The sequence below is a fragment of the Tupaia chinensis genome, unplaced genomic scaffold (genome assembly GCF_000334495.1).
Source record: "Tupaia chinensis unplaced genomic scaffold, TupChi_1.0 Scaffold148884_1, whole genome shotgun sequence".
NCBI lineage: Eukaryota > Metazoa > Chordata > Mammalia > Scandentia > Tupaiidae > Tupaia > Tupaia belangeri.
The window spans coordinates 965,441-988,958 of NW_006208732.1; the positions used below are offsets into that span (position 1 = coordinate 965,441).

Here is a 23,518-nt window from a genome sequence, read left to right on the forward strand (position 1 = left end):
GGGGTAGGGAAGCAAGGGTGGGAAAAAAAAAAAAAAAAAAGAAAGAAAGAAAGAAAAGAAAAGAAAAACACAAAATATACAAGACATAAGAAATGAAAAATTGTTTGTTGATAACACGTATGTTGATGTGCTTGATTGAGCCAACAGACAGTGTATTTTGGATGAAAAATTCATTTTGTATACTGTAATAATGTATAGCATATTAATGTTAAAAAAAAAGATTCAATGAAACCAATGATGATGAGTACATGAGTTTCCATAATCTATGGGACACAACAAAAGCAGCTGTAAGAGGGAATTTCATAATAATTAGCGCAATAAGAAAAAGAGGAGAAGGTGGCAAACGGATAATTTAACATTATGCCTCAGAGAAATGAAAAAACAATAACAAAGAAAAATTTCAAAAAATGCCAAAAGAAAAGATATAATAAGGATTTGAGCAGAAATAAATGAAGTAGAAAATAAATGAACTATACAGAAAATAAATGAAAGCAAAAACTGATTCTTTGAAAAGATAAACAAAATTGACACACCTTTAGTTAGACTAATTTAGAAGAGGAGTAAAGGGTACCAGATAAATCAAAATAAGAATGAAACAGGTAATATTACAACAGACACAATAGAAATACAAAATATCATTAGAAAGTACTATGAGCAACTATATTCCAACAAACAAGAGAACATGGAGGAGATAGATAAATTCCTGGATGTCTATAATCTACCCAGATTGAATCAGGAAGACATAGAAAGCCTGAAAAAACTCATAACAAGCAATAAGATTGAATCAGTAATAAATAACCTCCCAACAAAGAAAAGCCCAGGTCCTGATGGTGTCACTTCTTAAATCTACAAAACTTTTAAAGAAGAGTTAACCCCCATTCTACTCGAGTTATTTTTAAATATCCAAAAGGAAGGAAGCCTACCAAATTTATTTTATGAAGTTGTCATCACTCTCATGCCAAAACAGATAAGGACATGACGAGGAAAAAAAAAACCTGCAGACCAGTATCTCTGATGACTATAAAAACAAAATTTTCAATAAGATACTAACAAATCGTATCCAACAATGCATTGAAAAGATTATCCATCATGAGTAGGTAGTAGGTAGGGATGCAAGGGTGGTTCAGCATATGCAAAACCATAAATGCAATACATCATATTAACAAAAAGAAAGATGAAACCCATATGATCATATCAATCAATGCAGGAAAAGCATTCGATAAAATACAACATCCTTTCATGATTAAGACTCTCAACAAAATTGTCATAGAAGAATTATTTCTTGATACAATAAAATCCATCTATGAAAAACCCACAGTAAACATCATACTGAATGGGAAAAAGCTGAAAGCTTTTCCACTAAAATCTAGTACAAGACAAGGCTGCCTACTTTCTCCAATACTTTTCAATATAATGCTGAAATCCTAGCCAAAGCAATCATAAAATAGAAGAAAATAAAAGGCATTAGAATAGGAAAATAAGAGGTGAAATTATTCCTATTTGCCAACGACAAGACTGTATACATAGAAGACCCAAAAGTATCCATGAAAAACTCCTTGAAGTAATAAACAAATACAGTAAAGTGGCAGGATACAAATCAACATTCAAAAATCTATACCATTTCTATAACAACAAGCAGATTGAGGTAGAACTGAAGAAAGCAATCCCATTTACCATAGCCACAAAAAGCATAAGATGTCTGGGAATAAATCTAACCAAAGAAGTAAAAAACCTCTACAAGGAAAACTAGAAAAATAAAAAATAAATTAAAAAAAAAAGAAATACAAAATTGCACCAAAAAAAGAGAAAGGATACTACATGTTCCTGGATTGGAAAAATGAAAATAATCTAATTGGCAATTCTACCTAAGTTAATCTGCATATTTAATGCAATCCCAATCAAATTACCAGAGACATACTTCACAGATCTAGAAGAAACAATCATAGAGTTTGTCTGGAATCATAAAAGGCACTGTATTGACAGAGCAATCCTGTGCAAGAAGATTGGTGTAGGAGACACCTCACTCCCTGACCCTAAAATACATTACAAAGTTGTGATAAACAAAACAGCATAGTATTGGCACAAAAACAGACATGTGGACCAATAGAACAGAATAGAGGCTCCAGAAATGAATCCTGAAATATACAGCTAACTGATCTTTGACAAAGGTCACCAGTCAATCCGGTGGGAAAAAGGAAACCTCTTTAGCAAATGAACCTGAAAAATCTGGATCTCCACCTGCAGAAAGATGAACCTGAACCCCTATCTCTCACCGTTAACAAAAATCAACTCAAAGTGGATCAAAGGTCTACACCTAAGGTGTCAAACTATAAAACTACTGGTGGAAAACACTGAGGAAATTCTGGGAGACATTGGAGTAGGCAAAGCCTTCTTAAATAAGACCCCAAAAGCACAAGCTATAATCCCAAAAATAGACAAGAGGGATTAATCAGATTAAGAAGCTTCTGCACAGCTAAAGACACAGCTAAAGACAACAGCTCTCAGAATGGGAGAATATTTCTTATAAACTATGTCTCAGATAAGAGATGATAACCAGAATACACAAGGAACTCAAGTGATTTATCCACCCAAAAATGATCAACCAAATTAAAAGATGAGAAAATGATTTTAACAAACAACTCTCTAATGAAGACTTAAAAACAGCCAAAAAGCATATGGAAAAAGGTTCCACATACCTCATTAGAAGGTAGATGAAAATCAAAATCACGACAAGATACCGCCTAACTCCAGTCAGAATGGCTAAGATAAACAAAACAAAACAAAACAAAAAAATAGTAAGTGCTGACAAGGTGACAAAGCTGTGGCGAAAAGGGAACTCTCCTACACTGTTGGTGGGAATGCTAACTAGTACATAAACTGTGGAGAACAATATAGAGGTTCCTCAAAGATATATAAATAAAATTATCATATGATCCAGCAATTCCACTCTTGGGTATCTACCCATAGGAAAAGAAGACTTTCAGTTGGAAAAGTTCTTGCACATCTGTGTTTATTGCAGCATTATTTACAATGCTAAGAAGTGGAACCAACCCAAATGTTGAACGGATTTAAAAAGTTTGACATATGTACTCTATGGAATACTACTTAGCCATAAAAAAAACAAGACCCTGCCATTTGATAGAAAATGAATGAATATGGAAGATTTATTGGTGAGTGTAGCAAACCAGGCTATGAAAAAGAGACATTGTATGCCTCCATTTAATATATACCAATTGTCCACACTCTATGGTGGAAATGGAAAGATTAGCATATATAGAAGCATGGAAAATGGTTACAGATACCGGAGACAGTGTGAAAAGAAAGTGGGAGAAGAGGGAGAGTGAGAGGAAGGTAATCAAGGGGAAAAATAGAAAAGCAAGACATTTACGGAACACAGAAATGGATGATTGTCTGTTGATGATAATGGGTAAGGTATCTTCAACTGGACTGATATGAAGTGTATTCATGTTGGGTAAATTCACTTTACAAGTTATAGTGATGTATAGTGATTTAATATGTAAAGTAGATTTTTTAAAAAAGAATTACTTATCTAATGAATAGTTCTGCCATTGGAAAATATAAATGAGTTATTTAAGTTGTTCATTTGCTATATATTAAATTGGTAGTATAATTTGTTTTGCAGTTTATTTATTTATTTCATTGGAGGAAGAGAGAGTGAGGGAAAGACAAATAATTTCAACAGGATCTCACAGAGTCTCATGATCTACCCTCCTGATATAGCTCTTCTAAAACTAGAGAACGAAACTCATAATCCTTCACATGAATTGAACTTCACTTGAGTAGTGTGTTACTGCTTTGCACCACGCTGGCCTGGATAGCATATTTTTTTGTTAACTTGGTAACCAGCATTATTAAATCAAGATTCTTTTGGTAATGTTATATCATATTTCATTCCAGTTTCTGAGATAGGAGTAAGATCTCAGATTAGGTAGAACGGATTGGGAGTCCATAGAATGGAGAATATGAGACAAGTTGACGTCCCTATAGTTGAGCCTTTTATAAAAATCATTTGGTGCTCTCGTAAAAATGATTAGCTCTCGTTATTTGTGTGCACAGAAAGCTGCCTGCAAACTGCTTAAGATAATGACAACTGAAGCTAGCATTTTTCATACCATTACTACATTCTGACAAAGAGTGTAGTCTCTCCTAGTCTGGAGAGCAAGAGAGCAAAAGACCTAGAGCAATAACATGGCACAACAATCATTTAAGAAATGGGAACATGACATACAGGTTTGCACCCGTGAGATAAAGTGGTCTAAATGAGATTACATTTTAGAAGAACTAGGGAAAAATACATCAAAGAACAAAGTTTCATCTTAGACTTACAGAAAACATGTTTAAAAACTAGAAACTTACAGATGATTCCTCCATGGCTCTTGAGAACTAGTGATTTCAGGGGAAAAAAAGAGAAATGAAGATTTTCTACTGATAATTCAGCCTCCAGCCCACAAACCCGAGTGGAGAGGCAAGAGGCAGGTCTTCAGAAGAAGATTCCTCCATGGCTCTTGAGAACTAGTGACTTCAGGGAAAAAAGAGAAATGAAAATTTTCTACTGATAATTCAGCCTCCTGCCCACAAACTTGGGTGATAGGGAGCCCCTCTAGCCTTCTCTCTGTCTCTGTCTCTGTATCTCTCTGCCTCTGCCTCTGTCTTCTCATTTTTTTTGTATTTTTTCCTTTTTAAACATTTTTAAGGTAAAATATTTTCTCAGATTTAAGCCTCATCTTTAGCTTGCTAATAATTCCCTTTTCCCCTCTCATCCAGGAGAGGCAAGGGGCAGGCCTTCAGAAGAAGATTCCTCCCTGGCTCCTGAGAACTAGTGTTTCTATTTTTGCCTTTATTTTATTTTGGTTGTCTTTCTTTTTTTTTCTTCCTTCATCTCCTCTCTATTTCTTTGTTGCTGTTCCTCTCTCTTTGCTTCCTTTTCTTTTTCTTTTATTTCATCACTTTGGTCCTCAATCTCCATTCACCGTGCCTCTAGATGAATCTAAGGGCACCATAGCCAAATATCCAAATACTATTCGGATTAACATATTCCTCAATAGCCACTGAATCTGCTACACAAGGGGATAAAAAAGGAATGGCAAAGAGATTCCAGATCACCTCCTTCTGTGTGCTCCTGAACACTCAGATTGAATTTCAAGAATTAAGAAAAAACACATCATCTATCAGATGAATAGAAATAACCACAGGGCCACAGGAAATATGGGAAAGTAAGAAAATACCTCTTCTCCAAGGGAAAAGAATAACTCCTCTTCATCCACAGAGAGGTCAATGGAAACCACAGAAATGTCTGATAAAGAATTTAGAACATTCATAATGACGAAGCAACAGAGATGGAAGAAAAGAGAGACAATGAACGGCAGAAGAGGCAGGAGAAAGGAACTGACAAGTTCCAGGAGGTGTGGAAATTCTTGCAAGATCTAAAAGAGGCAATTATACACTTAAAAAAAAATCATATGAACCTGTTAGAGATGAAGGCTATAATACAGGAAGTCAAAATCTCCCTTGAAAGTATTAAAAGCAGACTCACCATACAGAAAATAGAATCTCAGATATAGAAGAGAAAATTGCTGGCCTAGAAAAATCCACCACAAAGACTGAGAAAATTACCCCCCATAACAAGAATAATAAACCAGAAATACTAGATATCATCAAATGTCCAAGCATCTGGATAACTGGTATCCCAGAAGGCGAAGAGACTCATAAGGGCATTGATAAATCTATTCCATGAAATCCTGCAAGAAAACTTTCCAAACCTAGAGAGGCACTCAAAGATTCAGTCACAAGAAAATACAAAGGACCCCAAATAGAATCAACCCAAGAAGATCTTCAAGACATATTATAGCCAGATTGACCAAAACCACAAAGACAAGATACTAAGATTGGCAAGAGAGAAAAGGCAAGTTACCTACAAAGGATATCCCATCAGGCTACAAGGGCACCTTTCATCGGAAACAATGCGAGAGAGGAAAGAATGGGAAACAATATTCAAAGTGTTAAGGAAAAAGCAATTTCAACCAAGAATACGGTACCCAGCAAGATTATCCTTCATATGGGAAGAAAAGACAAGAACATTCTCAGATAAACAAAACCTGGAAGAATTTATCAGCACTAGACCAGATCTCTAAGAAGTTCTTGAGGGAGTGCTATACCAGGAAAATTAAATACAGACACACAGAAATAAGAGTTCAAAAACTAAGAAAATGCCCAACTTAATCATAGGGACAAGTCTGGAGTTGAATATTATATCCCAGAATTTAATCTGGAAGATTGAACCTTAACAGAAGATAGATTAAGTACATGATACTGAACTGGTGAAATAGCATTTTATGACTTTTGACTAAAACATTGCCAATTTTCTTCTAGGCTTTGTTTTATTTTGTTGTTGTTGTTTGTTTGTTTGTTTTTGGAAAGGTTTTTGCTATAGAGCGTGTGTGCTTGCCACAAAGACAGAGAGAGACAGAGAGACAGAAGCAAAAAAATTACCCCCCAGAGGGGATGGCCACGCCACAATCCTTTTCTCCTCCATTCTCCTCTTGGGATCTTGGGCACGCACATGCACGTGCCGGCATGAGTTCAAGCCACTAGGTCTGGGACTCAAACCACAGCCGACTACATGAGAGTCCAGCAACATAGCCATTACTCTAACTGCTGGTCTCTGTTTTCCAGTTTTAAGGATTTTTGTCCTGTTTTGAGCTGTTGATAGATTCATGTACCTACTATTTGAACAGAATCCTAACCCTGTTTCCTGGCTTTAAGTTTTAAGCAAAGTTCCTTAGCATTTCTTTGATTTATTAAAGTTAAAACTGCTTTTCTTGAAATTACCAGCAGAACTTGCTATTGAAAGTAGTTAGATTATTTAAGAAATTACATGGTCAATAAAATGTGAGGGAAAAAGGAATGGATGACAACTGTAGACACCAGAGTTAGTATGGGAATAGGGTGGAAAAGGGCAGAGGGAGAGAAATAGGGGAAAAATACACACACACACACACACACACACATATATATATATATATATATATATATAACTAGAAATGGAAAGTTATTGACGATAACATGCATGATTAAACCACTATGCAGTATATTCTGGATGGGAAATCACATTTTGTATGTTGTGACGATGCTTAGGGAATGAATGTAAATTAATTTTTAAAAAGTTTCAAAGATAAATAAATAAATGGTCAAAAAAAAAAAGGTATAAACTTACAGGCCACAAACTTCAGACAAAAAATTTGCTGAATGTTAGTTAAGTGAAGTCTGAATTCCTTAAGTCTTGTGTTTTGTGATCCCACTCACAATCCCACTCAAACTTAAAAATCACACAGGGTGCATGCGCGTGTATGCCTAAAATCCCAAGAAGAGAAAAGAGGAGAAGGCATTGCTGTGTAACTATCTCCCTATCTCTCTGTCTGTTTCTGTCTTTCAAGAGAGTGCATGTGCCCTATGGAAAAAAATCTCTTTAAAAGAGAGAGAGAAAGAGAGAGATAGAAGAAGAAGAGGAAGAAGAAGAAGAAGGAGAAGAAGAAGAAGAAGGAGAGGAGGAAGAAGGAGAGGAGGAAGAAGAATGTGAATTACCTGACATGTAGTCCCCATGAGGAAAATGTGTGTGCAAGTTCCTCTTTGCTAGGATAAAAATCCTTCACCCCATTCCTCTTTGGCAACCCATTCCTGGGACCTCTCCCTGCCTGTGAGTGTTGTTTCTCCTCTCCTCTCTTAATAGCCTCTGCTTTACTGTCCCTTCTCTGTGTTCACATCTCTAAATCTTCATGAAGTTGAGATAAAGAACCTGGTCATCTCGTGGTCGTGAATTCATCACTGGTGTTGAGCCTGATCACACCAATATCCTGCATCATTTCTAGTACTTCTATTTAATTCTTTTTCTGTACATGTGTGAAAGGGAAATGGAATTGTCTCTGTTTCAATTAAACTATTACAAAATTTGGGACATAAGACTTTATATAATGAATTTGTTAATCCAACATTGTTTTCATAATCTAAAACATGTCATGTAACTTGATAATTATATTTCATTTCCTTTCTTACTTTTTTTTTTGAACGGTTTTTTCACTATAGGGTGCGTGTGCTCGCCAGACAGACAGAGAGACACATAGAGACAGAAAGCGAGAAATCACCCTCCGGGGGAGATGGTCACGCCGCATTCCCTTCTCCTCCATTCTCTTCTTGGGATCTTGGGCACGCACACACACGCACCCAGCGTGAGTTCTAAGCCACCGGGTCTGGGACGCGAACCGTGGTCGACTACGTGGGAATCCAGCGACATAGCCATTACACTAACTGTTGGTTCCCTCCTTTCTTACTTTTAAAGATTTCACCAGTGAACATATAAAGACATTGTGGCTTTTCTCTGTAATATTTTCATATTTTGGACAATTTTTCACTAGTTATTATCTTCCTATTATAAACAAATCTTATCAATTTGGTGTTGCTTTTTTTTGTCATTCTTATTTAAGTTGTACAACATGCAAGTAATGTATATGATGATAACATTTATTATCACTTTTAATACCCCTTTTCTTTTAAATTATATGGCTTCTTTCTCATTTTTTTCAGAACCAGTTCTCACATTTATCAATTCCTATAAACCAGATGAATTCTGCAATGATTGCTTCGGATGGACTATGGTCACAAATTGAAGCTGAGCACTCAGTTCTTTAGTATTAAATCATTCTGTTCTTCCAAGATGCCAACTTATATTTAGAGATATAGTGCGGTATTTAACCATGCAGTTTCTAGAGCCAAACTTTCTAGATATGATTCTCAGCTTTGCCATTTTTAACTGTGAGACTGAACAAGTTATTTTATACCATGTGCTTCAGTTATTTTATCCAAAAAGTCAAGACAATACTAGTATGTGCCTTACAGGGTAGTATTGAAAATTAAAAGCATCAATTCATGCACATTTAGAACATTCTGGCACAGAACAAATACTCCATAAATATAAGCAATGATATTTAATTTTGCTCTACTTCATGGCATAACAATGATACGAGTAAATATATGTAAGAGCGTTATCAGACTGACTCTCTTCTGTTACCTGTTTCATTTGCAGAAAAGAAAAATGTTCAGGGGTTCACTCAAAAAGAAACTAACTCTTAGAGTTGTTTGTTTTAATATCTGGGCTTACAACCTATCATCCTCTCTCTGAGCAACTGATAAGTACAATGACTAGTCAGCGTTTTTTTACATATGCATACAAATTCCTGACAACAAAATGAAAACACCTGAAGCCAAAGGAACAGGTGTATAAATATCCACTCAAGTAAACCCAACTAACATAGCACTTAATAAACTATCACCATAGGCTACAAGGGAACCAATATAAACAATCATTCCTAGAAAATACAGCAGAGCTTTCAAACAAATATAATAGAGCCAGGTGCCTTTTGGAGTCAGCCATAAGGTATGAAATTTATTAGATATAATAGATACTTACCTTGCAGTAAGACCTTCAGAAACTAAGCAGACGTGATCAAGATGCTAAGTAGGATTCTATCTTATTTTATGGTATGCAAAGGTGGTTACTTAGTGCCATAAGTAACCACTAAGTAACCACAAGTGCTTTCACGTTTTGATGATGATATGACTGCAAACTACGTTAAAGTAGGGAATTCTTTTTTAGGCACACAGCCATTTGGTAACATAAGAGCACTATGCTTCTAGAGTGCAATTCTGAGGCGTACCCGGATGCTGGACATAAGTAACTTCCAGCTTTCATATCATAATCTCTTTGACTTTTTATATTTTATTTGTTGGTGTTCCATGTTTAATTTCAGTGTATCATTTGTACTTCAAAGAAGCTGGGACTTCATTTAATCTATGGCTTAATAAAAAACAAAGTAAAACAAATGAAACTTACCCCATGGGCTTGAAAGTTGGCTTAATATATACTTTGGTGCAATGGCGTTCCCTGAGAAGTAGGAAAATATATATAAAATATATAAACAAGAGAGACAGCTTGAAAAACATATTCACAAAAATATGTAGAAAATGAATAATGCATTTATATTCACAGCTTATCAACAATTTCATTTTAAAGTAATCAGCAAAGAAAAGAGGGTATTTAAGAAGTATCTCTTTTTGTAGAGAGAATATGCCTGACTACAGTTTCTGGGCCATTAAGTCACCAGTTCTCGTGCAATATAGGATTTGTGATGTACAGAATGTGTCAGACTCAACTAATTATACTGTTTGCCTTATGAATAAACTATTATTATTGATTTTCTGCTATTCTGTTTTTTTTTTTTCAGTATTTTTAAAAGCTATGCTTCCTACCCTATAAAAAACACAAACCAATTCCAAGGAAAATTTTGAGTGGCTGTAACTTTTCTCTAGTTTGCTTTATGTTAGATGAAAGATGTCCCTGAGACCAGCAATTGGTGTAATGGCTATGTCGCTGAACTCCCAGGTAGTTGACTGAGGTTTGAGTCCCGGACCTGGTGACTTAAACTCACGCTGGGCGCATGTGCATGCTTGCCCAAGATCCCAAGAGGAGAAAGGATGAGAAGGGATTGCAGTGTGGCCATCCTCGCTGGGAGGTGATTTCTCACTTTCTGTCTCTCTGTCTCTGTCTTTCTGGTGAGCACACACAAGATTTCTGTTCCTAATTCCTATATATGCAGGAGGGTTAAGATGACTTCTTTTTATCCTTGATATTGATATTTGGTATGTGTAAAAAGCTATGATGACAGGTTGCTGAATTACTGTAAAAAATACAACAAAAACAAACAAACAAACAAAAAAAAAAACTGAGGGACCAGCAGTTGGCGTAAGAGCTATGTTGCTGGATTCCCACGTAGTCGACCACAGTTCAAGTCCCGGACCTGATGGCTTAAACTCACTCTGGGCACATGTGCGTGTGTGCCCAAGATCCTGAGAGGAGAATAGAGGAGAAGGGATTGCAGTATGGCTATCCCTCCTGGGAGGTGATTTCTCGCTTTCTGTCTCTCTATCTCTGTCTGTCTGTCTAGCAAGTGTACATGCCGTATACATGCCCTATAGCAAAAACCTCTCCAAAAAAAGAAAGAAAGAAAGAAAAAAACTGATAAAATGCAAAATCAGAAAACATAATTTTTTATTGACTATGGAGCTGATAACGAGAATAAAACTTTTCAAAGTTGCATCTGTAATTCTGTTCTTTAGTAGTAGATTTTGTTACAACCAAATAGGAACAATATCCTTTCTAATTAACTGGAGAGAAGGGTGCTAGCTACTTGCAAATGTTACATTATATCCCCATACTCAACATTACCTTCTAAAAAAGAATAGGACTTTGTCCTTGTCTTCAAGGAGATTTCAGCCAATTGGGACAGTAAATAAAGCAATGAAATGATTATGATGATTCTAGATATAGAAGATATCAAATGCTGTTCATATTTGTAACCTGTTACAATTTGAATAAAGTCTTGTCCAGCAAACTTGAATGTTTGGGAGCTTAGTCATGGTGATCAGTGGTGATGTGTCCTTGAAGGACTCATGTGTTGGGAATTGATTGTATTGAAATGGTGTTCATTGAAAATTGTTTCATGGTATTCCATAGTGGACATTGTATGTGACCATGTAATTAGAGTGAGGCTTCTATGATTATGCTCCACTGAGTTTGTAAGCAGAGGAAATGAGACCAGAACAAGACACAGCTACATGGATACAGAACATCCTCCACTCTGCTACACAAAATTCAGCTTTCTGCCATTTTATGGTGCCTTCGCATTGTCCAGCCACCACAATTGTGAGTTTTGTAAACAAACTTCTATTTTCTTTAGAAATCATCCAGTTTCAGGTATTCCTGTTAGTAACACAAATAATGGCCTAAGACAAAGCCCTTCTAAAAATTTCACGATAACACAAAAGTAAGCAGCTTCACCTGAAAAAGATATCTTTGTTGATTCAATTAATAAATTTACTTCTGGACCAGCAGATGGCATAATGGTTACATTGCTGGACTCTAACATAGTCGACCGCGGTTCAAGTCCCGGAACCGGTCGCTTAAACTCACGCCGGGCGCGTGTGTGTGCGTGCCCAAGATCCCAAGAGGAGAATGGAGGAGAAGGGATTGCAGTGTGGCTATCTACCCTGGGGGGGTGATCTCTCACTTTCTGTCTCTCCATCTCTCTGGCAAGCACATGCTCCCTATGGCAAAAATCTCTAAAAACTAAATACATAAATACATTTACTTCGGGACCAACAGTTAGCGTAATGGCTATGTCGCTGGACTCCCATGTAGTCGACCGCGGTGCAAGTCCCCGACCCGGTCGCTTAAACTCACGCCGGGCGCGTGTGTGTGCGTGCCCAAGATCCCAAGAGGAGAATGGAGGAGAAGGGATTGCAGCGTGGCCATCCCCCCTGGGGGGTGATTTCTCGCTTTCTGTTTCTCTGTTTCTCTCTGTCTGTCTGGCGAGTGCACGCGCCCTATAGCAAAAAAAACCCTCTCAAAAAAAAAATAATAATAAATAAATAAATACATTTACTTCAAAAACATTTTCTTTTAACTTTTTTCAAATTATGAAAAAATACTCAGAAATAACAATTTAATCCCTTATTATCTTACTTTAACATATTCTATGTACATTTTTTCTTTACTCCTCAGGAAAAATTTTTTAAAACTTCAAAAACATAAATGTGGAGCAGAGTACTGAGGCTTTTGGTAGAAGACCTGGGGTCTGATCATTTCTCTCTGGTTTTAGAACTTCTTTGCAAGTACCCAATTCTTCCTGAGTGAAACACTTTAGCTCAAATGATTACTTTGGCATAAATTTCTCTCTTTCTCTCATGAAAAGAAACGGGTACCAACTATCCACGCTTTACGGTAAAGATCGAAATATTGGAGGGCATAAAAGCACTGCAAATAGTTAGCAATGATGAAGACAGTGTGGAACGGGGCAGGAGAAGGGAAGAGCATAGAGAAAGATAGCAAGAGAACAAATAGAGAGTCATGACATGAGTAGGACACAGAAATGGTTTATTACCTGTTGATGATGGCCTGTATAGTATTCTCAAGTGGACTGGTCTGAGAAATATTTCATGTTGGGTAAATTCTCTTTAAAACCAAATGATACATAGCGATTGAATGTTTAAAAAATAATGTTTTTTAAATGTTTGAAAAATAAGGATAATAATAATAATATGAAAAAAATTATGAAAAGCTATTTGATGAGTTTGTGAATAGTAATGATGTCTTTGTCTTGACTGATATGCATGATCATCACACTGGAAGAAGAAATGTAATAAAAGTGATAATAAATACAATTTGAAAAGAGGAAAAGAGCACTGGCATTTCAGCAGTACAGTCCTCCTCACAAGGCCCTTCTCAACAAAGGCTTGTTATGAATATAGAGTGAGCTAAAGAAGAGCATTTACTGCTTTTTGTTTAGGATGTAATCATTTTAGGGGTTATCAAATAAAGAGGGAATCTAAAATTTAAAGAAAGAAAGAAAATGATGACATTTCTAAAGTGTCTGAATTCTGAGAACTATGGTCAATTGGTTTTAATATGTAATTTTTCCCTTTGTTTTCTCTTCATTAATTGAAATCCCCACATTATACTCCCTTACACACAATGGCACAGTTTGTATTACATTTTTAAAATTTGAATGCATGTTTTTGTATCCGGTTGGTTGGTTTGGTAGAGAACATAAGGGTGCACATATGGGAGAAAGTCAGTCCCAGCTAATCATGATAATGCCACAACTCACAGGATGCTTTTGTTTGTTTGTATGTTTGGTTTTTTTTTTTTTTTTTTTTGGAGGTTTTTGTCATAGAGTGCATGTGCACACCGGAGAGAAAAATACAAAGACAGTGAGGAAAAACATGAGAAGTCATTCCCGAGAGGGGATGGCCACAACACAGTCCCTTCATCTCCATATTCTCCACCCAGGATCTTGGGCATGCATGTGCACACACTCAGCATTAGGTCCAAGCTACCAGGTCAGGGACTTGAACCTCAGTGGGCCATGTGGGAGTCCATCTGCTGACCCCATAGGATGGTTCTTAGCTTTCATCACTAGTTGTTATTGTGTATTGTCTTTCATGACACATTTGGAAATTTATTAAAACAGAACCCAGTTTGGAAAATTGATACAAAGTATCATTTTTTTTAAAGTTTTAGTAAATATTTGAAAATATTCTTTACTAGATATTTCTAAATTACCCGAAATTCCACAGAAAACTACTTTTCCTTACACCCACTTCAATACATGATATGGGCTAAAAAAAAAAATCTGGAAAATTAGGACATTTGTAAATATAATTAAAAATGCGTAGGACCACACTGGTGAAGGAACTATGTGAATCACATACAACATAACTGAAAACCAGTACATATCTCCAAGTGAAAATAGCAGCAGAAAATAGCTGTACAAGCCTGGTGATAAAAGGCTTAGAAAAGAGTCACAACAATTTTCATCATCTCCTCAGAAGCCTTTTATTTTATAAAAGTGATCATTCTGCTTGTCAGAAGAAAAAAATACATAGAGTACAGTTGGAATCATTCTATAGGAATTTGCTCTCTGCTTTTTTTTTAAAATTATATCCAATAACTATTTAAGTTGCTAATCCTAGAAAGAGAAATTTAATCTTCACCCCCACCACACCTATTTCTCCTCTTTTCTTCCTGTATTGGGAAACATCAGCTGGATATAGGGGTGCAGTGGTACTGCACCACTCTGTGTAGCTGACTCACAAGTTCTAGGTTCATTCTTGGAGACCTCCTTGAGTATACAGTGATGTGGAGCAGCCCCTCCCCAAATTCACCCATAAGAAATCATGCTGGGACCAGCAGTTAGCGTAATGGCTATGTTGCTGGACTCCCACGTAGTCGACCACGGTTGGAGTCCCGGACCCGGTGGCTTAAACTCACACTGGGCACGTGTGCGTGCGTGTCCAAGATCCCGAGAGGAGAATGGAGAAGGGATTGCGGCATGGCCATCTTCCCTGGGGGGTGATTTCCTGCTTTCTGTCTCTCTGTCTGTCTCTGTCTGTCTAGCAAGCGCACACGCCCTATAGCAAAAATCTCTCCAAAAAAAAAAGAAACCATGCTCAACTCAGCTACTGCAGGAGATTCAGAGTGTTAACTCCTCTGTGCCCACCAACATAATAAAGAGTTCTCCTTTTTCTCTCTGAAGTGTTGCATTTTCATTCCTAGGCATCTGTTTTTCCACAACAGTAGGACACACATGCCTATGATCCAGGGCTGGCTTAAGCTACAGGTGGCTAGTGGTGTCGAGACCCGGCTGAGAGTTCTGTTTTTCTGTACATACCTCTTGCTCATGAAATACATAAATAAATAAGCAAATATATAACCTTTAAAAAGTTTAACATTATAATTCAGACACTGACTTTGGAATCTGTGGAATGATTGTAGACGTCTGAGTTTCCAACTCCCATCTTACACAATCAAGCTGTTCTCAAGCTTTTCTCTATCTCCTAATCACAGACACACCTGTTAATATGTTCACATTCCCTCAGGCAGGTAAACTTTTTAAAGCAACAAAATAGGAAGAAGAAGAAAGAAGAAGAAGAAGAAAAGAAAAGAAGGACAAGGAGGAGAAGGAGAAGAGCTGACTGCACTTTATGCACAATGTACAATTTTTACTTCCTTCTTAACAAGAGTCTCTCTAGCAAATTAATCAGAACATGCATACGAAGGACTACTGGTATAATTTCTACCAAGTGCACTCATTTATACCTTCTTATCCCACTCTTAGCCTATCATTCTTTATTTCATTTACTTTGGTTATTCTTCACAATAATTGTTGCTACAATAGTTCCTCTGTCTACTGTTTTTCCTCTTTATAGTCCCCTTCCATTTCCTACTAACTTTTCTAAAATATAAATTCAGTTGTGTCAACTACTAGTTTAAAACTTTCATTGATAGGGCCAGCATGTGGCTTGTTGGTAAAGAATGCTGGACTTGCACATGACCAACCAAGGCTTGAGTTCAGACCTGGTAATTTGAAAATCATGCTGGATGTATGTTTGTACATCCCCCCTACCAGGAAGAGAATGCAGAAGGGATTGTGGCATGGCCATCTCCCATGAAGGGTTGATTTCTCACTTTCCCTCTCACTGTTTTGTGTGTCTCCATGGTTAGGGTACACACTCTATGGCAAAAAAAAGAAAAAACTGGTATTGACGCTGTGGTGATTTTTGTCACGAACTCTCTATAATTCCACAGCACAAATGGAAGTATTTCAAACATAAAAATAAAAAAATAAAATAAATATATTTTACCCAATTATTCATTATGCCTCTTTATTTTCATGATATGAAAAGTGATATATTGGGTAGTTGGAAGAGTCAAGACACAACTGTACATAGACGAGCTTAGAAAAATACATCGTGACTTTTCAATATATTGTACCAATCAGTATAGGCATTGCTCAAGGAAACTTCTAATTATGTTAGGTACATATAACTTGTGAGCTATAATTTATACATATTATTTTAAATATTTATCCTTGGGAAATAATATGATGTTCTTAAGAAAGGAAAACATTAGAAATAAATCATTAGTATGAAAAGTTTCTTAGGAGCTTCAGCAATAGACCAGGACAAAGCAAGGTGCAGAATCAAGGTTAGCACACTTATAGACGAGGTGCTTAGGCTAACGTTTGATGTCTTTATGTGCACTAAAGTATTATAATTATTTCTATTGCCTTTGTAATGTTCTAATTGACTGAAATCTTACTGAACACAAACACTATGTCTTATTTTTCTTTGGAAGGTAACATTGGGTAGTATTTGCAACCAAGTAAATTTTATCTGGACTACAAAGTCAGCTATTGATTAGGTAATAGACTATATGTTCCTTCACTACCTGAATGAGGTTACTACCTCTTAGATTAGAGATATTAAGGGACCAGCAGTTAGCGGAATGGCTATGTCGCTGGACTCCCATGTAGTCGACCGTGGTTCACATTCTGGACCCGGTGGCTTAAAACTCACGCAGGGCGCGTGTGCATGCATGCCCAAGATCCCAAGAAGAGAATGGAGGAGAAGGGACTGCAGTGTGGCCATCCCCACTGGGGGGTGATTTCTTGCTTTCTGTCTCTCTGTCTCTCTCTGTCTGGCGAGCGCATGCACCCTATGGCAAAAAAAAAAAAAAAAGATTAGAGATATTAGTAGCTGAAAACAATTACCTGACTATTAATGAAAAAAGCTATGTTAAGATCCTATTACATGGACTACCCCAAGTGAGAAATTAATAAATGATTATGTGTGGGTATTTAGTAGATATTTGTTAAACAATTTTTCATTGTTTTTTTCTTAATAATATCCAATTTCTAATTAAAGTATTTATTGTTTAGCATATTCTCAAGGTATCTAAGAAAGGAGAGGAAATATATGATTCTGAAAACGCACAAAAAAGGGCAAAAATGATAAATTTGCAAAAAGTGAGGATAATTAAGTATAATAACTTGTATGCAAAACTGGAAAAGTTCTAAGTTAAGCCAGTACAAAAATTGACTAAACAGATTTTTCTCTTACGTTCTTTGGATCTTAAGAGTAAATCTCATCTGAGTCCTTCCTCTGATTCAAGAGCACAGAATTAAACTTGATTGCTATCTTAGCTTTATATTAACCTCTTACCTCTGAGAATTCTTGATAATATTTGCACAGTAATTTCTTTAATCAAGTTTGAGAGGAATTGCTCTCAGAGCTTGCTTTCAAAATTAATTATCATATTTTAAAATAATTTATCTTACTTACAAGAATACCATATTTGTAATATGAAAGCCAAAATGAGATGATTCTACCATAGCACAAAGGAAGACAGGAATATCCAAATTTAAAATACCATGAATTCCTGAAAAAAATATAAATAGTGTTGTTAAAATGCTCTTTTTTTTTTTGAGAAATTTTCGCTATAGGGCGTGTGGGCTCGCCAGACAGACAGAGAGAGACATAGAGACAGAAAGCGAGAAATCACCCCCCAGGAGGGATGGCCACGCCACAGTCCCTTCTCTTCCATTCTCCTCTCGGGATCTTGGGCACGTACACACACGCACCCAGCGTGAGTTTTAAGCCACCAGGTCGGGGACACGAACCGTGGTCGACTACGTGGAAGTCCAGCAACATAGCCATTACGCTAGCTGCTGGTTTCCAAAATGCTCTTGACAGAATAGGATTATTCCAACTAAGAAGATAAGTTTTAATGGGGAAAAAATGTTTAAAAATATTTTACCTAAACACCTTATCACTCAAAGCCCAGATGGAAGTAAAATGAAAGAAAGAGTAAGAGAGATGAAAGAGAAAGAAAAAAAGAAAGAAAGAAGAAAGAAGAAAGAAAGAGAGAGAAAGAAAGAAAGAAAGAAAGAAAGAAAGAAAGAAAGAAAGAAAGAAAGAAAGAGAAAGAAAGGAAGAAAGAAAAAGAAAAAAAAGGAAGAAAGAAAGAGAGAGAAAGAAAAAGAGAAAGAAAGAGAAAATAAAGGAAAAAGGACGAAAGAAAGAGAGAGAAAGAAAAAGAGAAAGAAAGAGAAAATAAAGGAAAAAGAAAGGAAAAAAGAAAAGAAAGCAGGAAGGAAGAAAAATGGAAAGAAAAGGGTAAGAAAGAAAGAAAAGGAAAGAAAGAAAGAAAGAAAGAAAGAAAGAAAGAAGAAAAGAAAGGAAGGAAGAGAAAGTAAAAGAAAAAGAAAGAAAAAGGAAACAAGGAAGGCAGGTAAAAAAAGGAAAGAGAATATAAGAAAAGAGGGAGAGACGAAGAGAAAGGGCATTAAAGAGTATGTAATGGTTGATTCTAACCAAGCGACATTATGTGTAAAGAAGCTCCTATTTCAAGACTGGGATAAATTTTCAAGTTGAAGACTGGTTGATCAATTTGTACAGTTTTCTGAGATAAAAGCAAGACTATACATGACCTTGAGAAAAATATTTAGGAATAAAATGTCAACATTAAATAAAAAAAGAAAATTTAAAAGCTCAAACATGGAGAAATAGTGATTATAAAATTGGTGATACTGTACACCTCTGAGAACATTTCAGTCAAACCAGTGGAGCTCAGGTTAGCAGATTGCCCATTAGAGAAAGCCTACATAGGTGAAAGAGCCTACCTCTGTTAACTCTTCTACCCTCATCAACAGCCTGGAGGTAGACACCGAAATATATCCCCGAAGTATTGCAGATAGATGGTCTCGACACCTCCAGAGAATGTGGGTAGTGTGCTCCCTAAACTGGAAAGGAAAAAAGCTAATTTTGAGTGCAAACTTGGGCAGATGATTCTAAGAATAATTATGAAATTTGAAAAAATCTTTGTAGATTCCCAAAAGCATATGATCCTTCAACAATCTTTAGAGATGTTAAAATATTCTCTGTATCAGTGTGGATTCTGTATTTCCAACAGAGAAAGGAACACACATACACACACACACACACACACACACACACACACACACACACGATTTTCAAAAAGTCCATGGAGTGACCAGTAGTTAGCGTAATGGCTATGTCACTGGACTCCCATGTAGTCAACCGCGGTTCAAGTCCTGGACCCGGTGGCTTAAACTCATACTGGGCGCGTGTGCCTGTGTGCCCAAAATCCCAAGAGGGGGATGGAGAAGAAGGATTGTGACATGGCCATCCCCTCTGGGGGGTGATTTCTCGCTTTCTGTCTCTCTGTCTCTCTCTGTCTTTCTGGGGAGCACATGTGCCTTATAGCAAAAAAAAATAAAAATAAAAATAAAAAATAAACTCCAAAAACAGAAAAAAAATGCATAGAAAAATTATGTATGGATTTAAAAACATCTTTGTAGCAAAATAAACTCTTACTTTAATTCGATTTTTCCAGGAACCTTTTTTTTCTTCTTTTCTTTTTTGGAGAGGTTTTTAGCTATAGGGCACGTGCACTCACCAGAAAGACAGAGAGAGACAGAGAGACGGAAAGCGAGAAATCACCCCCCAGGGGAGATGGCCACACTGCAGTCCCTTCTCCTCCATTCTCCTCTCGGGATTGGACACGCACACACATGCAACTGTCACGAATTTAAGCCACTGGGTCCAGGACTCGAACCGCGGTAGACTACATGGGAGTCCAGTGACATAGCTATTATGCTAACTGCTGGTCCCACAATTTTTCCAGGAATTTTTTGAAATCCCCTTTATATCTACCTATATCTTTACCTCTCCGTTCTGTCAGCTAGGGCAGGCTAAAATTTTCAGTCATGACTGACACCACATCAGTAAGTGGGATCTCTCTCTCTCTCTCTCTCTCTCTCACTTCATTTTTATTTTTTTAGGAAACCCTCAGTTCTGTTTTTAATGTCTCCCCACTGATTGAATTAGTCTCATTCAAACCGAAGTGATATCATTTACTTAAAGTTAGCTGATTGTAAACGTTAATTACGTCTGCAAAATATTTTCACAGAAACGATGGAGAGTTTGACTGAGTGAAGACTGTAACCTAGCCAAGCCAACAAATAAAACGGTATGACACCCTTTGCAAAAGGAAAAGGATCTAATCTACAGAGAAAAATCCCTGGGATATGGAAACTTAATTGAAAAGGACAGAAATACCTGTCGAAATAACTGGTTGGGAAAAGCAGCAGATTCTAGCAGAGTAAAACACTATATATGCAATCTGCAGCTATAAGCAACCTCTTGCATTGTAGTATGGGCTGGAGGCAGAAAATATTCTGAGGCAGAAAAACACAAAGAAACACACAATTGGCCACCACTTTGGTAAAGAGGGCATCTTCGTCACGACACTGGAAAATTTCTCCATAAATCTTCTTAACAGGGAATGTGCATTGGCCACATAAGTTAAACATAACACCTTAAAAGGCACAGCATTTAAATCCTTAAAATGCTTTTTTAAAAAAATGAAAAAAAATGTAACATATCAATATTCCAAACAGCAACAATAAGAAGCCAAAACATGTTAACAAAATCGAATGAGAAGAGTAAGTTGGAATTTTGTAATTTTATAAAGAGGGGGCAACAATGGCATTGTGACTAAGGTACTGGGCTCCCACATGGTTGGTCACAGTTCGAGTCCCAGGACTGGTATTTGGAAAATACACTGGGCTTGTGTACATGTCTGCCCAAAATCCTAGGAGAAGAATGGAAGAGAAAGAAGTGCAACGTGATCATCCCTCCAGGGGGTGATTTCTCACTTTCTTTTTTTTTTGAGAGGTTTTTGCTATAGGGTTTTTAATTGGATTTTTTGCAGTTCCCTATATATTCTGGTCCCTTATCTGAAGAATACTTTGAACTTAATTCTCTCCCATTCTGAGGCTTGTGTCTTCACTCTTGTTATTGTTTCCTTTGCTGTGTAGAAATTTTTTAGCTTGATGTAGTCCCACTTGTCTTCCATTTGTTTTCTACCAGTAGCTTCATAGTTTGAGGCTTTTCATGTAGCTCTTTCAACTATTTTGAGTTTCTTGCTTGTTTTTTTGTTTGTCTGTTTGTTTGTTTTTGAGAGGTTTTTGCTACAGGGCACATGCACTCGCCAGAAAGTCAGAATGACAGAAAATGAGGCATCACCCCTCGGGGGGAATGGCCACACCGCAATCCCTTCTCCTCCATTCTCCTCTTGGGATCTTGGGCACGTATGTGCCTGCTGTGAGTTTAAGCCACCAGGTCCAGGTCTCAAACCTTGGTCTACTACATGGGAGTTCAGCGACGGAGCCATTACACCAACTGCTGGTCCTGTGTTGATTTTTTTTTTTAAGTGGCGAGATATGGGGAGATCTAATTTGTTTTTGTTTTGTTTTGTAGGTGAATATACTGATCTTCCAACACCAGGTGTGAAAGAGACTTTCATTTCCCCACTGGTTTGTCTTGTGTTCTCTATCAAAGATCAGTTGGCTTTACGTTTTGGAGTCTAGTTTTGAGTTTCCCATTCTGTTCCACTGGTCTATGTGCCTGTTTTTCTGCCAGTACCATGGTGTTTTAATTATTACAGCTTCGTAATATATTTTAAGGTCAGGTTGTGAAATGCCTCCTGCTTTATTCTTTCTGAAGAGTATCGCTTTGGCAATTTGGAGTCTTTCATGCTTCCAGGCAAATTTTGTGATTTTTTTTTTTTCTATTTCTGAAAAGAATGTCTCTGACATGTTGGTCAGAATCACAGCCTTTGCTTTTTTTATATATAGGATTTTTAAATTTTTATTTATTTATTTTATGAGTAAGACAGAAAGAGACAGTACCACAACAAGGTCCTGATGTCATGACTGACCCCCCCAGCCCTGAGCCTGCCTCCATGGACCCATGTGAACTTAATACACTCAGAGAGGTCTCCTGACTTGAATCAGGAAACCTCCCATGTGTGATTGCCTCCCAGATCATCTCAAACCTTTAGAAGTTATGTAATTCTATTTATAATATATGAATAGTTTTCCCATGAATGATTGTCTCCCAGATCATCTCAAACCTTTAGAAGTTATGTAATTCTATTTATAATATATGAATAGTTTTCCCATGAATGATTGTCTCCCAGAGCATTACAAACCTTTGTAAATTTTATAATTCTACTTCTGTGAAATATATGAAACAGCAAATCCATAGATACAGAAGGTAGGTTAATGTTGCCTGGGATTGGAAGTGGGAGTCCAGGTTGATGACTGAAAACTTATTTGGAAGAAGGCTAAGTTCTAAACCTGGATTGTGGTGACATATGTACAGCTTTACAAATTTATTAAAAATAGTTTAATTATACGGACCAGCAGTCAGCGTAATGGCTATGTCGCTGGACTCCCACGTAGTCGGCCACGGTTTGCGTCCCAGACCCGGTGGCTTAAAAACTCACGCCGGGCGCATGTGCATGCGTGCCCAAGATCCCAAGAGGAGAATGGAGGAGAAGGGATTGTGGCGTGGCCATCTCCCCTGGGGGGGTGATTTCTCGCTTTCTGTCTCTCTGTCTCTCTCTGTCTGGCAAGCACATGTGCCCTATAGCGAAAACCTCTCAAAAAAATAGCTTAATTATATACATAAAAATACTTATGGTTTTGGATTATACCTCAATAAACTGCTTAATAAATTAATTAAAAATAGACATAAATCTTTGCCTTTATACAGCTTACTTTCTTTTTTTTTCTTTTTTTTTTCTCTAGAGGCTTTTGCTATCTGGCACGTGCACATGGCAGACAGACAGAAACAGAGAGACAGAAAGTGAGAAATCACCCCCAGGGGATGGCCACGCCACAATCCCTTCTCCTCCATTTTTCTCTTGGGATCTTGGGCTCGCACGCACACGTGCCCGGCTTGAGTTTTAAGCCACTGGTTCCAGGATGCGAACCACAGTCGATTACGTGGGAGTCCAGCAACATAGCCATTACGCTAACTGCTGGTTCCCTATACAGCTTACTTTCTGATAGGGAGATGGATCCATGGAAGCATGAAATAGATCAGATTGAGTTAATTATTTTGGAAGAAAAATATAGCAAGGTTAAAGTATGAACAGTGAAGGGAAGTGAGTAAAGGAAGATGTTTTAGAAGAGTTCCTATAAAAAGGCTTTGGGCATAGGAGCCAGTTGGCTGATAT

At 37.1% G+C, this 23,518-nt stretch overlaps 1 long non-coding RNA gene across 1 annotated transcript in view; it reads right to left on the reverse strand.

Moving 5' to 3' along the window:
- LOC102474129 (uncharacterized) overlaps window positions 1-19,181 on the reverse strand; it is a 22,453-nt gene extending 3,272 nt beyond the window's left edge. The window contains exons 1-2 of the long non-coding RNA XR_337687.1: window positions 19,092-19,181; window positions 9,905-9,955 (exon numbers count right to left, since the gene is read on the reverse strand). This is a non-coding gene — a long non-coding RNA (uncharacterized LOC102474129). The remainder of the gene's footprint in view (window positions 1-9,904; window positions 9,956-19,091) is intronic.
- Window positions 19,182-23,518: the final 4,337 nt, after the last annotated feature.